The 15,202-nt window shown below is 46.7% G+C and overlaps 1 protein-coding gene across 3 annotated transcripts in view; it reads left to right on the forward strand.

Moving 5' to 3' along the window:
- NDC80 (NDC80 kinetochore complex component) overlaps positions 1–15,202 on the forward strand; it is a 252,088-nt gene that overhangs the window by 81,796 nt on the left and 155,090 nt on the right. The window lies entirely within an intron of this gene.

Here is a 15,202-nt window from a genome sequence, read left to right on the forward strand (position 1 = left end):
TTACCGCTTCCAAATGATCTTGCTCCTCATCCTCTCTCACACCCCACCACAAACAGTGTATCATTGATAAGGCTTCCGGTTTTCTGATTTTACTGATTTTTGCAGATAAATACAAACAGAAAACAATGTGTTTCCTGTCTGTATTTATTTTTAAACGCCGAAAAATTCAGAAAATTGTGCGTTTTGTTAGAGACTTTCCATGCTCTCTTCCATGAATTCCAGACAACAGCTAAGCAGATAGACAGCACGGAGAGTTAAGACACGGGAGGAGATTTCCTTAAATACAGGCATATGCTAACACATATTTATAGTACAACGCTAATGTGTACCTGTGAGTGTAGTCTTTTGTCATACATGGCTGCCTAATTTGCTAAATCGTGACAAGTATCAATGTATGAGTGCACGTTCAACAGTTAAATAAATGTGTAAATCTACCATTTTACTGCTTTATTTATACTCTCAACACAAAATAAATATGGATAAATACCAAAAAGACGGACAAAAAATAAAAATGGATAAATACAGACGGAAATGTTAAAAAATAAATACCATAAAACCGGGAGCCCTAATCATTGATGTTCTAATCGCCTTGCCTCACACCATCTATTTCCCTTGTGGATCCTCGCTCAATCCCTACACCTTCACCTACTCCCTCTTCACACTTTTTAGCCATGACCTCCTCTCCACTTAACTTGTGCACCCTCCCAACTCTATATGCATGTCATTAAAACTGTTTTTTTAAAATACCGGATGTTCTCATTGACCAGAGACCTCAAATTCTCTTTGTACTCGATGCTGCCTTGTAGACTTTGGCAGTCATATTATTCATGAAGCTGTCCTGTCTGGACAGCAGAATCTTCAAACTGACCCAATAAACGGGGCTTGGGGACTTCTTTCACCCACAGATCCTCACTTACAACTTAGCTGTAATATTCTGTCATACAATTTTGTATAAAATGTATGTAACTCATGTGCCCTCCTCACTGTAGAAATTTTCCCCCAGACCAAGACTCAGTGCCGCCTGCAAGTCACTCTTTAGCCAGCTCCCTCTGCTGTGGTTTACTCCTTTGATCAGCTGCATGAGTTTGCATTCTGCAAACTGGATGATTTTGCTCGTAATTCGGACCCTGAGCTATCTAAAAGACATGTACACCAAAATAAAAAACCTTGACCAATAAAATTGCAGATGAATTGCAAACTGTCTTGTAGGTGGAGCATTTGTCCATTTAAGTTGGAGTATGGTTTTCGACAGGATGGAGAGCAGGAACTAGAACCGTTTATTTAAGATAAACCCCTGACGAAGAGCCGAGAGGGGCTCGAAATGCATTGGGTGATAAAGATTATCTTAGGAGGAATATGTATGCCACATTCCGTGCTTTAGGACAAGGCTACGTGCATACCTACAGCGTTTACAGGAAATAATGTTTTTCATAAATGTCTTACATGTGACGGATCAACATGAATTAAGTGCGTAAAAAGTGGATTAATTTGGAATAAAATTTGATGAAATGGACTTACTTTGGCGTTATTGTTATGCACAATTCAATGCTGTGTGTCCGGATTGGCGCGTCAATACGCCCCAGTGATTGAAGTGGTTTCACTAGCATGTGATTGGGCAGTCCACGATACCGGGCTTTGCACGCAAACAGGTTGAAAGAAAAGTGAAAAGGACAAACTGGAGAAAGAAGGAGTACACTATGTCATTCGTTTTTGATGATGCATTTGTCCATTTCCCCATCCTCAACCCCCTATTTTGTACGTTTAAGTCCTGGCAATCAAAGCATTGATAGCCATACCTTCATTTTCCTACATTACTTTGAGTGCGAGGTTACATCGCTTCTAGAAAACACTAGTGAAATGTGTGCCCTCTATCAAAAGCAGTGATCTAATCAAATATAAAATAATTCTTCAGGAGTTCAAGAATGAGGTGGCCTTTTGAAATCCATACTGGGGCATTGCTGACAATAACTAACATTCTAGCAGTGTACAGCAGGATCACAGAACTAGAACCCTGTTTTGGGCTTCAGGGCAATGAGTAATCTTTGTTATGGAGCGGTCTGTAAGCCCAGGAAGAGCAGTAAAGGAACGAAACAACCAAACCAGAAGATGGAGAAAATTGCTTCTAACTAAATGTTTACAGTGTTTGCGTACGAGTGCTGAAATGTCTACAACATCTTGAGGGCAGTCCAAAAACTAAAGGAGATATGCAAAATCACAAGATGGTTGCGTTAGAAAGTGATGCTCTCTGCATCAGTGTAGGAAATTTCAGCTTTACACATGGTCTCCCAGAATTCTTTTCTTCTTACGATCATCCATTTTGTCACCTCTCTGACAAGATCTCTGGGCTGAGATTAAGCAGATTAAAGTCTCCACGAACTGCTATGATCATGGTGCAGATTCCCAATCCTTACTGTCTAGAACTGCTTCCAGGGGTCTGGAGCTGCAGGAGGCATACCTGTCCGTCCAAGATCAGTCTTGCGTTTCCTCAGTGCCTTGGAGGACCCCTCCAGAATTTCCGCAAACCTGTTTAAGTAGGCACTCTAAATTTATTCTCCTTACCCACACAGTGTCTTTATGGCCTCAGATGCTTCCTGTTTCACACATTCTCTACTCGGAAACTGGGGCATGCCAAAGTACCGATGCGGGCACCTCAGGGATTTGCATATGAATGCATTTGCTGCAGACAGGCTGATATAGCCATGAACGCGAGCTCGGCAGGCTTTTCCATCAGGACAGTGACTTTGTAACTGCTGCTGACCAGGAGGTTGGCGTTGCTACTTTTTCCACAAAAGTGTATCTGATTGAGAGGCCGGAGACTACGCAGCCATATTGGGCTTTGGCCACCCCCAGAACTATATTCAAAATCTAAGGTTATCCAACACAAAATCCATCTCAATCATATTCTTTCTCTTCTTGGCCATATGAGTTTTGTCGTCCAGCAGAACCCAGAAATACGTTGCCACAAATATCAAGGTTGGGATGCTGGATGCTCATGCCTGACAGTTCAACCCGCCCAACCTGCCTAATCATTGCAAGAAATCACAAGCTTCTGCTGTGGTAAAATAGAACAGTCTTTCCCTCCACAATCACTGGGAACCACAGAGAAGCACCTGCCAATCCAAAAATCTGTTTTAATTTACTGCAACTCCATTCCCTTTTTTATAGTAGCCTGGCTATCGTCTTTAAAGATATGAATGTTGAAACCACTGGAGATGAGATTCCTATTTTTCACATGGTAGTCTGGTTAAGAATGTACACTTCCTGAAATCTCCAAGCATCAAAGTAAGCCTGCCTGCTTTGATATGTTATTTGCCATAGCGACCATTTGTGGGAAGAGGCATAACTTTCAACCTTGTCATTAGAGTATCTGTCCCACTACAGGACTTCTTCCTTAATGAAGCAGTGCAACGTCTCCCGTAACTCCATGTTGGTGGCGTAACTGGGCATTTCCTAAACTCATACTGTCTGTTTTCGCCTCATTTTCAAAATCTTCCATCTTAAGTTCCATCTGGGAATATGATTTTTAAACAAAGTCCTAAAATTGTTGGGCACTCTCCTTATCTTGTCATGAGCTCTTACCTTTGATCATGTCATTTTGAAGTATGCACTTATCCTTCGCTGCTTTTTTTAGGTGCACAACTTGAATTCACCCAATTTCTCCTCGACAGAATAAGCAATGTCTTCAACGCATTGCGACTCACTTTTTAACACTTTTCCTGTTGCCATAATTAATCATTTCCCATATGTCAGAGACGCTGCTGTGCTGTCACTGTCCACTAGCGAATCATCTCTGGCTTCTCTGCTGGTGAACAGTCTCGGTAAAAACTGTCTTGTTCATCTTTCCCAGTGCAATGTTTGGAAGGCATGGATATCTGAAAGGGAGCACTCGGCCAGGCAAGGAGGTCACAAATGCACCTGCAGCTCAAAACCCCTCTCTTCCAAAACAATCTGCTTAGGAAGACCTCCTTCGCATTGCAGAGCGCAGAGGTACCGGCATCGTCTAGCACCATTTGCCGCCTACTAAACCAGCAGCACCTCCACTCCATCTCCTTGCTGCCACTCTACCGGTCATTGTTTGTTACATGAACAAACTTATGAACAACAAACTTTTCGAAAGAGCAAGCTGGGAACATGATTGACATAGAGAAATCAATGCTGAAACTTGGAAGAGGGCATAAATGTGTGCCTAAGATAATATCTATATTATGCTGCAGGTGATCCATGACCTACTGTAGGCAACATCAGTGCACCCCAAATGTAACAGGCAGAAGTTGTAGGGGAAGTGATTTAGCCAGCAGCCTTGTTCTGTGTATGGTGGAGCTGCCTGAAGGTTCCAAGTCTTCTACAAAGAGGCACCTGGGCGCATTAAAGGATTCTAGGGTCGTGTCTTACCAGTGGAACTCTTAACTATTTTATTTGGAGGTAGGGTGAATACACTGTGACTCACTAGCACTGCCTCCTGAATATTACAGGAGTTGCACCAAAAATGTAAATTATATAGAGCTGATGATCTCCAGACACCCCCAATCCACAAAATATATTTGGTGTTACAAACTGCGGAGTATAGCTCTAGTAGATACGATTACTTCCAGCATGAACGGATAGAGATTCATGCAAAATGGCCTTGTAGGCGCACAGTTAGAGAGACGTCTGTTATCAATATTGTTAGATAAATACATACTTCACTTCTCTACCCGTGTCCGCTGTAAAGGTATGCAGTTCTAGTTCGGATTTTGGGGATTTCTTATAGAGAGTTATATGCACTTATTTGGAAGACTCCGAGGCACTCCTCAGTGCTCACAGTCGACAAAAGGTTTATAGGATGGTTTCATTTATGAACCATGCTTTCTCATAATGTCTGTTTGTTTCCCTGAACTGACTACCAAACATGTATTCAAAACTTGAATAAAAAAAGAAAAATACTTTTGTTAGAGATGCTGTTATTATTTCAGGAATACCTGTTCTGGTAACCCTGCAGAAACACAATACTGCTAACAATGTTGTATAAGTCTGCTAGACAAGCCTGTGCTGGTTGCAGACAAGGCCGCAGCGCTGATGTGATCTAGGGCTTGCTGGCCAAGGTGATGTACGTGTCTTCCTCTGGCACTCCAGTCTCCTCTTTCTCCCCATCAGTAGGACAGAGATACTGACACGAAGGGTGCTGTACCTCCTAAAATATTTTAAAGAAATCTTCCAGAAGCTTTTGTAGAAACCTCTTTGTGATTGCCAAATCACAGTTCGACAAAGAGACATTGATTATAAATGACTGCAAACTTTCAGAATAATTTCCTAAAACATTCATAAAAAAACTTTTATAGAAACATTATTGAAAAAAGTGTGTATAGTGTCTAATCACAGTGCAGCGAGAGGGAGGCATTGTTTTTTTTTTTTTTTTTTTTTTTTGAAACCTTTATTACAGATTTCAAGAGATATACAAGTATGGGCCTACAACCTTCAGGCCGGCCGCTAGTAGACAGTGAGACCACGAAACATATTCATAAACACAAGCAGCAAGCAATAAAAAGTCCCACAGATCAAAAATCATTTGCGGCCACATTGCCCAAACATCCCAAATGGCGGTTTCATTTTAAATGAAAAAACGAGAAACAAACCCACAAGGCGGCAAAAGTCTAGGCAACAGTATGTGCTCCCCTCGGGAGGGCTCTACCAACCTACAAGAATAAGAGGGGGGGAAGGGCAGGGGCAGAGACAAAGTGGTTACGGTAACACAGAATCAAGAGAATGTGCAGACTAGGGAGACAGGGCCGCCGCCAGGTCGGGCGTCAGTGGCGGGGTACAGATCCCGCCGCGGTAGGAGTTCCAGGGGCCCCACACCTTTACCCATTTCCCAGGCTTACCTCTCGCCACATACACAACCTTTTCTCTGAACATACACCAATCCATATGTTCCTTCCATACTGAAATCGTGGGTGACCTCTGGGAGCCCCACAATTGTGCTATATCACGCTTGGCCACCATATATCCCAATGTCACCCACCACGTTTGCGTCACCGTATAATCAGTCGGCTCCCACACATTCAGCAGACACCTCCTAGCCTCGGGGAGCAGCGCGACATGCGTAACCGCTTGCAACACCTCATGCACACCACGCCAGAATCGAGTCACCTCCGGACATTCCCACAAAATGTGGAGGAAGGTCCCTAACATGCCACACCCACGCTTACACATCCCATCCACCGCGTATCCCATGCGCATCAGGCCCGGTCCTGTAACGTAAACCCTGTGGAGTATTTTGAGCTGGACGAAACGAAGGCGGGCCGGTATGGCCACCTCTTTCGGGGAGGCCACCGCAGATACCCAATCCTCGTCGTCCAGCTCCAATCCATCAGCGACCCATGCCTCACGGAGGGCGGCAAGCAGTCCCGAGCGATAGTTGATGAGCTTTTTATAGATCAATGAGATAGTGCCATCCGGTACATGCCCATCTAGCACTCTGTCCTCCAAGGGGGAGCACTCCGGGATGGACGCGACCTCCGGGAACACGGAAGACAACGCGTGGCGAACCTGTACATACCGGAAGTACTCCCTGTCATGCAACTGGTATTCCGCTTTCAGCACATCAAACGTTTTAAATCCCCCCTTCGTCCAAAGATCGCCCACCCTGCTAATGCCGATCGTGTCCCACTTCTCGAAGCCTTTCGTCGTCCACAAACAACCCAGTCGTTCAGAGGCATACAGTGGCGTCGCCCGGGTCAACCGATCTTTCCACCCCATCGCCGAGTTTGCCGCATGCCACACCCATACCGCGACCCGTGTCGGACCAGTCAAACGTGCGTCGAGCGATCTAGAGTAGAGCGCACGATTGTAGTCGCCACCCGGCAACAACAATTTGTCCATTTCAAAAGCCGGATTAAGGGCGGGCCCATAAAGCCCGTGGTTTATCGCAGCCAGCTGGGAGGCCCAGTAATAACGTTTGATGTCGGGGAGGGCGACCCCCCCATCGTACCACGGGAGCGTCAGCTTCGCGAGGGCGATCCGCGGCCTCCCATCCCAAAACAGTTGGCGTTGCAGACCCTCCACCTCCCGAAAGTACCTAGCCGGGACAGCATCCATCGTGTTTTGCAAGGCATATAAAAACCGTGGCAACGACATCATCTTAAACAGCGCCGCCCGGCCGAGCGGCGAGAGCGGCAAGCGCCTCCAACGCGCCACATCCGCCTTCAAACGTTGGAGGGGGGGGGAGTAGGTTCTGTGTGTATCGGGCCGCAGAGTCCAGGGTAATAAAAATACCCAGATACTTAAATCCCCGTTGAGCAACCTGGATAGGACAACCCCGCGGGAGGATAGGGGCCTCCCCTGAGAGGACATATACACAGGATTTAGCCCAGTTGATGACTAGGCCTGAGTTACGGCCAAAGGAATTCAGCACATCCACTAATACAATCAACGATTCACGCGGGGAAGCAAGATACAAAAGAATATCGTCCGCGTAGAGAGAGACCCGATCCTCATACTCAGGAGTCCATCGGAGACCACGAATCGAAGGGTGCCACCGCAGCCACTCCGCCAGGGGCTCCAAGGCGAGCGCAAAGAGGAGAGGCGACAGCGGGCAACCCTGTCGCGTGCCCCTACCCAATTCAAAAGGAGCCGACACTCTACCATTCACCACCACCTGGGCTAGCGGTCCTGAATACAACAATTTCACCCAGCCAATGAATCCCGGGCCAAACCCAAACTTCTCCAGCGTCACCCAGATATATGGCCACTCAAGCGTGTCGAATGCCATAGTGGCGTCCAGGGACGCCAAAATGGCTGGCTCACGTATGAACGGAACCCTCGAGAGCACCCCATGCAGACGCCGCAGGTTAAGCGCGGTGTTGCGATGAGGGATAAAACCGGACTGGTCCTGATGGATCAGGTCGCACACCACGCCGACCAGCCGATTAGCCAGCACCTTGGCCAGAATTTTGGGTTCCGCATTCAAAAGCGAAATGGGCCTGTAAGAAGTGACCCGATCACGCGGCCTCCCCTCCTTGTGAATAACCACAATAGTGGCTAGACGCTGGTCCAGCGGGAGGGAACCCGCCGCCCGGGCCGCGAGAAACATATCACGAAGATGCGGCGCCAATGTATCCGGCCGCAATTTGTACAATTCAATGGGAAGGCCATTAGGACCCGTGGCCTTGCCAGAGGCGACTGAACGTATGGCCAGAGCGATCTCCTCAGACGTCGGAGTCGCGTCCATCAACGATTTATCCTCCTCCGAAAGGGAAGGCAACGCGATATCTTTAAGCAGGTCGCGGGAATCCTCTTCCGAGCGAGAAGATACCGGGGAATACACCCCGCGAAAATACTCTGCGAAGCAATCGACAATTTCACACGGATCAGTAACATACACACCCTTCACTCTCTCAACCAGCGGAACAACTCGACTCGCTCTCTCCTTTTTATCCAGCCACGCGATCAGTTTTCCAGCTTTATCACCCATATCATACAGTCGCCCCTGCTGTTCCCTACTCAGGCCCCTGGCCGCCTCGGTGACTAGGGCCTTGTAGTCCGCTTGTTTGATCCTGAGAGCATGCAGTTTGTCGTCCGTGACACCACAATCCAGGTCACCCTCCAACTCCGTTATCTCAGACTCGATACGGGTCACCCCCTCCCGCTCACACCTCTTGGAGTGGGAAATGAGGGACAGGGCCTCCCCCCGGAGTACCGTTTTGAACGCCTCCCACAGAGAAACGGCAGACGACACTGATCCCACATTATCTCCAAAATATTGCTCAAGGGATTTAATCAAATCTGCGCGAATCGCGGGATTACGCAGGTACCAGGGGTTGATCGGGACCACCCTCCCCTCCATCCCCGGGACAATATCAAAGTGCAACAAGAGAGGGGAGTGGTCTGAAATACCCCGAGCAAGATGCCGCACCTCCCCGACCCTCCCCGCCTGTGCCGCTGGCATCAGAACATAATCAAGTCTCGAAAGACTACCATGAGCCCCGGAATGAAAGGTGTATTGTACTTGCGCAGGATGTTTTAGCCGCCAACAATCCACCAGACCCAGGGTATCTAAGAGGCCAGACAACCAAGTTTGGGCCCGGGGGAGATCCCTGGGTGGGTGACGGTCCTCAGTTCCGGAGACCACAGCATTAAAATCCCCACCAACCACTAAGATACCCTCCGGCAGCCCAAGAAGAAGGCGCCCTAAATCAGCAAAAGTAGTCGTCTGCAACCCCGGCGGGACATAAACAGAAACCAAAACAACTACTTTACCCTCCCATCTACCCACCAGAGCCGTATATCGCCCCCTGTCATCATGGAGCACCTCGTCAACTTCCAACGGGAGCGAGGTTTTAACCATAATGCCCACACCCCTCGAACCAGAGGTGAAGCCCGAATGGGCCACAAGGCGATAGCCCAGCCTATTCATAGCACAGAAAGAATTACCAATAAGGTGTGTTTCTTGCAAGAACACAATATCAGGTGAAATCCGTTTTAAGAACTGCAGGACCACCCCCCGTTTTATCCTGTCCCCCAGTCCGTTAACATTCCAGGAAAGAAGTCTCAGTCCCCTATCCCCCATCACAGCCAAAACCAATCTGTCCCCTCCCAGAGAGCACCTTGAATAGAACACAACAATATGACTGCCTTGTGGTACAAACAAACAATACCCAACCCCAACCCAACATTCCAAACAAAACTCCCCCCTCCCTGCACCCCTGCATGAGCCCAAACAGCCCCCCCAACTTGCAGTGTGCCTGTCGCCCCTGCATGAACTAAACTACAAAGACCCCCTAGAGGAGGAAAGAGAACCCCCTCGAGACACACCACAACCTCCACGGGAGGGGGAGCAAAGCACGACAGTCAAGAACCCCTGAGCGCAGCCGAAAGGTGGCATCATCAGGAATTAGCCCCAGTATCAATACCGCTGGCCCGGTCCAGTGGGCACTCTCCTCCAGCGGCCCCCAAACCCTCTCGATCATGTCCCCTAGGCAAAGTGTCCAACCAGTCCCCGGCCGTCTCCGGACGGTCAAAGAAATGAGAGCGACCCTCGGACTCCACACGCAGTCTGGCCGGGAAAAGCATGGCGTATTTCAAGTTCATATCTCGGAGCCGCCGCTTAACGCCCATGAAACCCAGCCTCTGCTTCTGGACCGCTTGAGTAAAGTCAGGATAGAAGTTCACCTCCACGTTCTCCAGCTTAAGCGGCCCCTGCACTCTAGAAGCTTGTAGGATCGCATCCCTGTCCCGAAAGTTGAAAATACGGGCAATAAGAGGCCGCGGGGGAGCTCCGACCTTCGGCTTGCCACCAGGAACTCTATGGGCCCTCTCCACCGCAAAGAATTTACTCAAACCTCGAGGCTGCAGACGATTAGAAATCAGATCCTCCACAAAGAGATCCACCGCCGAATCCTCCAATCCCTCTGGCACCCCGATAATGCGAACGTTGTTCCTCCGGGCCCGACTCTCGGAATCCTCCAGTCGCCGATCCGTGAGCGCACTGGCCTGCCGGAGCCGACGTACCTCCGTCTGGAGGGCCGCCACCTCAATCGTGAGGCCCGACGCGGTGTGAGCCAAGGAATCCACCCTGTCATTTGTCTTGGAAAGATCTGCCCTGACAAGGTTAACATCGATGAGAACTGCGTCGAGTTTGTGCGCCAGGGTATCAAATTGTTGACCCACCGAGGTCTTCATCTCCGCGATGGCGCCCATGATGTCCTGCAAAGTCAGATCCGTCGGCAAATCCGGGGCATCTGCGGGGCACTCAGGGGACCTTTGCGACCCGCCGGAAGAACCCTTCGGCAGGGTATAGCGATCCATAATGTTGGCTTGAGTTGCAGCACCGCGCCGGGTCGATTTGGCCCTTGGCCTCTCGCCATCCTGCTTCGTCGCCATCGTCCCGTATCCCGTACACCCACGAGTCCTACCGCGGAGAGCGAGCAGTCGAGGCCAAGGACCCCAGAGGTCGCCTCAGAAAGGCGGAGCAGGTCCCCGCAGGGCAGGCAGGGTCCCCCAGCGAGGCAACCACCACACACAGAAGGGCCGTGATCCCACTCGCGACAATGGCAAGAGGGCTCAAAAGCGAAAGTGAAAGTGTGGGGTACGCGACCCGCCAGGCTCGTCCCGCCGTTGTTGTTCACTTCTCCACTGGATCACCCCCCAACTCTAGTCCGGGGTCAGGAGAGGAGCAGGCCGCAAACTTCAATCGATGCCCAGCACGGCACTCGGGGTCCGATTAAAATACGGAAAACGGGTACCACCTCGGCTCAGGTTCACCAACACAGTCCCCTCAACCGAATCAGGATGAAGACAGGATAGATGTAGGAGGTCGCGGAGGTCCTCGGGAGCCTCGCACCTACGCGGCCATCTTGGTTGCGCGCTAGGCTCCTCCTCCGAGGGAAGCATTGTTGAACCAAGATGCCAAACATGGCATTCGAGAACTGGTTCATAACATAGAAATAGCTGACGTCCTCAAGAAACAATGACCTATAGATATCTACCTTCTGTATACGTAGTCAGAAACCACAATCTTGTATGTGAACGGAGCCCTGGGTAACGCATGACAGCTGTAACACCATGGTGTAACAAAAGGCATATCATAACAGTAACTCCTATTTTATTGTAGCGGCAAGGATATCTCAGATGGTGATACTGGATCAACCTACCGAATAGTTCCCACCCTCAGTGGAAATGTATGCCATTATGAACATCTGTGTTTAGACTCTGTTATTTTACTAATAGTGATTAGGACAGTCCATCCCTGATGAGTTGATTGGTTGTGAGAAGATATTTTGACCCATTTGTAACAGCTGTAGGTATTTTGGTAGATTCTAAGAAGAAATACAAAATCATTGCCAGAAGAAAAATCCTACTAATGTGTCATTGTATTTTACTATTCATAATGGTATGGTGACTCTTAATATGCCAGGGATCTGTGGCATAAAGAGAAAAGACAACCTTGCACCATAAACCCGTCTAGTGCTTCTTATGTTTTTTTTACGGAGGACTGAAATGATTGTTTAGAATCAAATAAAAGAAGTGTTAAAGAACTCTGGCAGAACTTTGATCGTAAGCAAAAATCCTCTTCATTGAGTCCCTTTTTGACACTTACTAACCTACGTATAGACAGTTTTTGCCCCTTCCCTTGAACTAATCACTTCTCCATGGGGAATTCCAGTTAGGGTCCTGTATTTTTATTCAATTGTAGCTATTTTGTTATATCTCGCAGCGTTTTGAAACATAGAAAGTTTGTAATTTATACATCAGAAAATAAATTACTGCCCCATGTTTCTGCATGTTTTTGGTAACGATGTTCACAGAATTGGAGGCCATGATTGCTTACTGACATTTCTGTATAAAATAATGTTTTTGTCTTTATACAACATTTTTTACAGCAAAACATATTGTGTCACATAATTATTTCCAAACTTGGAGCTAAGAACCACAGTGTGATTATTTTAAAATATTAAATCAAGCTGATTCTTAAGATGGCGCTATGACTAGTCAACATTTTTCAGCTGAGAAGCACCACGTAGATTATGAAAGTGTCTAAAGACACCTCGACAGACTATGAAGTTGTTACAAGACGCTTCGTCAAGCCAGTGAAGAAAGTGAGAGGAGGCTATCAAATCATCAGACCTCAACATACAGTATGTGGAACTCAGAGAGGGAATACAACGAATATAATTCACCCTTCATGGAAGGTGCAGCAACTGCGTTCACCTAGACCGGTGCGTAAGGAACTCAAAAGACATTGATGGGGTCTACCTCCCCTGCAAATGGTTCAAATACAATTGCAAATGCTAGCCAGAATGCAGAATGCGATGGAAGACATTCATCACAGACCCCCTCCACCTTCTACTTCATGCTCTCAGTCAGAAGGGGTATCCACACCTCAAACACCAACATTAATACAATTTCCAGTGGATTCAAAGCCTTTACACATGCCTGAAAAAGAACCCTGAGAAGTCCCCATCACCTAAGGGAGGTGTCTCTCCCATAAGAGAAAACAGTGGGATGGATGGAGATGTATCCAGTTCAGATGATGGCTGTTAGATGATGCAGACGATTCTGATTGTTGTATATCACCTTAATTTAGAATGATAATGGTGCAAACACATCTCCCCAAGACACTCCGGCAACACTGAGCAGAGATTCAGATTGGAATGATTTCATAATTCCAGAAGATGCAAGCTTAGAAACAATTCCAAGAGATTCTACACTGAATGATATAGAAAGATTATGTCCGTGGTTTGAAAACTCATCCCATCATTTTGCTCTACTGACTTCTATAGAGAAGGTATGCTTTCTATTCTGATTTTAAAGAGAATCCCCCAGGAGTGCTATTCCATTTTAGTACGTCAATGGGAAGGTGGTCTGCTCACAATGCAGAATGCAGCAATAGTGACTGTAAATCTATCTAGGAAAGAGAAGAAATATAAGGCCACAAATTTGGCACAAGCATGTATTTTAAATCCAGTCAAAATCGATTCAGTGGTCTCAGCCGCTGTGCAAAGCAGGTCTAAGGATCGTCCATCTCCATGCACCGCCCCAACAGATAAGGTAGGCTGTAAGTGACATTTAATGAGAAAAAGAGTAAATGCGTTTGCTGCAGGTTCAATCAAGTTTGCTAATGCATGAGCCATAGTTGCAAGATTTGACCGACAACTGAGGAGTGAAACCGTGCTGCTATTAGAAAAATTGTCAGAAGAAGATAAGGTCAAGACAAAAGCAATCATACGGGATGGCGAACAGGCATCTGCTGCACTAATAGATGCTGCTATGGATGCTTCCACCTGTACTTTTAGGCAGATGGATAATGCAACTGTGATGCGTACATATGAATGGCTGAAAAGTGCATACTTTAGGCCAGAAGGACAGTCCATTGTAATGGACATGCCCTTTGACGGGGCTAATGTTTTTCGGAAAAACAATGATATGCAGCAAGTAATAAAACTGGCATGGAGACAGCCAGATCTTCAGTATTGCTACAAAATAAATAACATTATACAGGATACAGGTGGCAAAATCAAGTCCTATGTCTAAGGAAGAAATATTTTTACCATGACAGCAATATGGATCAAATCATCAGCAAAGACAGCAGAGGTCCCAATTGAATAACGGGTTAAAGACGTAGAGGATATCAATCCTCGAAATACGGCTCAAAGGGGATAAGAACTTGATTTCCCAAAAGAGTTCTACTTCCATTCGAATTGCCACTGGAGGGGTGGGGTAGGGCAGAATAGTGTTATTCCAAGTAAACTGTCAGCTTATTACTACAGACACATGGGTGTTGGGCATTGTTCATCGTGGTCACACCCTAGAATTTGTTGAAAGCCCTCTTAAATTTCCACTAAGGAAAGAAAAACTCAAATACCTGCAAAAGCTACTGTTGAAGATATCCAAATTGGTCAGCAAGAAATTAATTGAGGACGTACTAATACAGGTAACATTTAAAGGTTTTTACTCAAGATTCTTTCTCAAATCAAAAAGATCAGGGGATTGAAGACCAGTCCTGGTTTCTAACAAATTCTTGAAGAGCCAACGATTTTTCAAGTTTACATTACAAGATAGACTACCATTCCTAAAACAGAGAGGCAATCTAACATCTATAGATCTGGAAAATGTGTGCTTCAACATCCTGATACATCTGACACACAAAACATTCCTTTGTTTCATGGTTGCTGGTCACCACTACCACTTCCAAGCCTTGCCTTTTGGCCTGAAGGCAGCTCCTTGAATCTTCACCAAATGACTAGCACCACTGGTAGCTTTCATAAGATGAAAGGGATGTATGGTGTATCTGTACTTAGACAACTGTCTGAAAAGGGCAGAAACATAACACTTGATAACAAACTTAACAAGAAGAGGCTTGTTAAATTTAGCTTTGGCTAGCAGCAAAAGAAACTTGTGTTTAAGCCCAAGCAAGGATTTGATTTTCCTGGGAGCTAGAATTTGCAAAGAAGAGGGATTAGTTTATCCATCACAAGAGCGAGGCAAAACATTGATTCCAAAGAAATGACCACTGTTAGAAAGGGGAAAGCAATTCTACGAACAATGTCATGGTGCATTCTTCTGATGCCTCATTGTCGCCTTTACATGACATGAAGATAATACAGGACCAACTGACCAATCAGTGGAAGCAGATTTCAGGAGACTGGGACAATGGTATTATTGTAACACCATCCATGAAACCTGCCCTTCAGGACAAAAGAAGATGCCAGTTGCACATAAATATTTT

This window comes from Triturus cristatus, chromosome 8 (genome assembly GCF_964204655.1).
Source record: "Triturus cristatus chromosome 8, aTriCri1.1, whole genome shotgun sequence".
Lineage (NCBI taxonomy): Eukaryota > Metazoa > Chordata > Amphibia > Caudata > Salamandridae > Triturus > Triturus cristatus.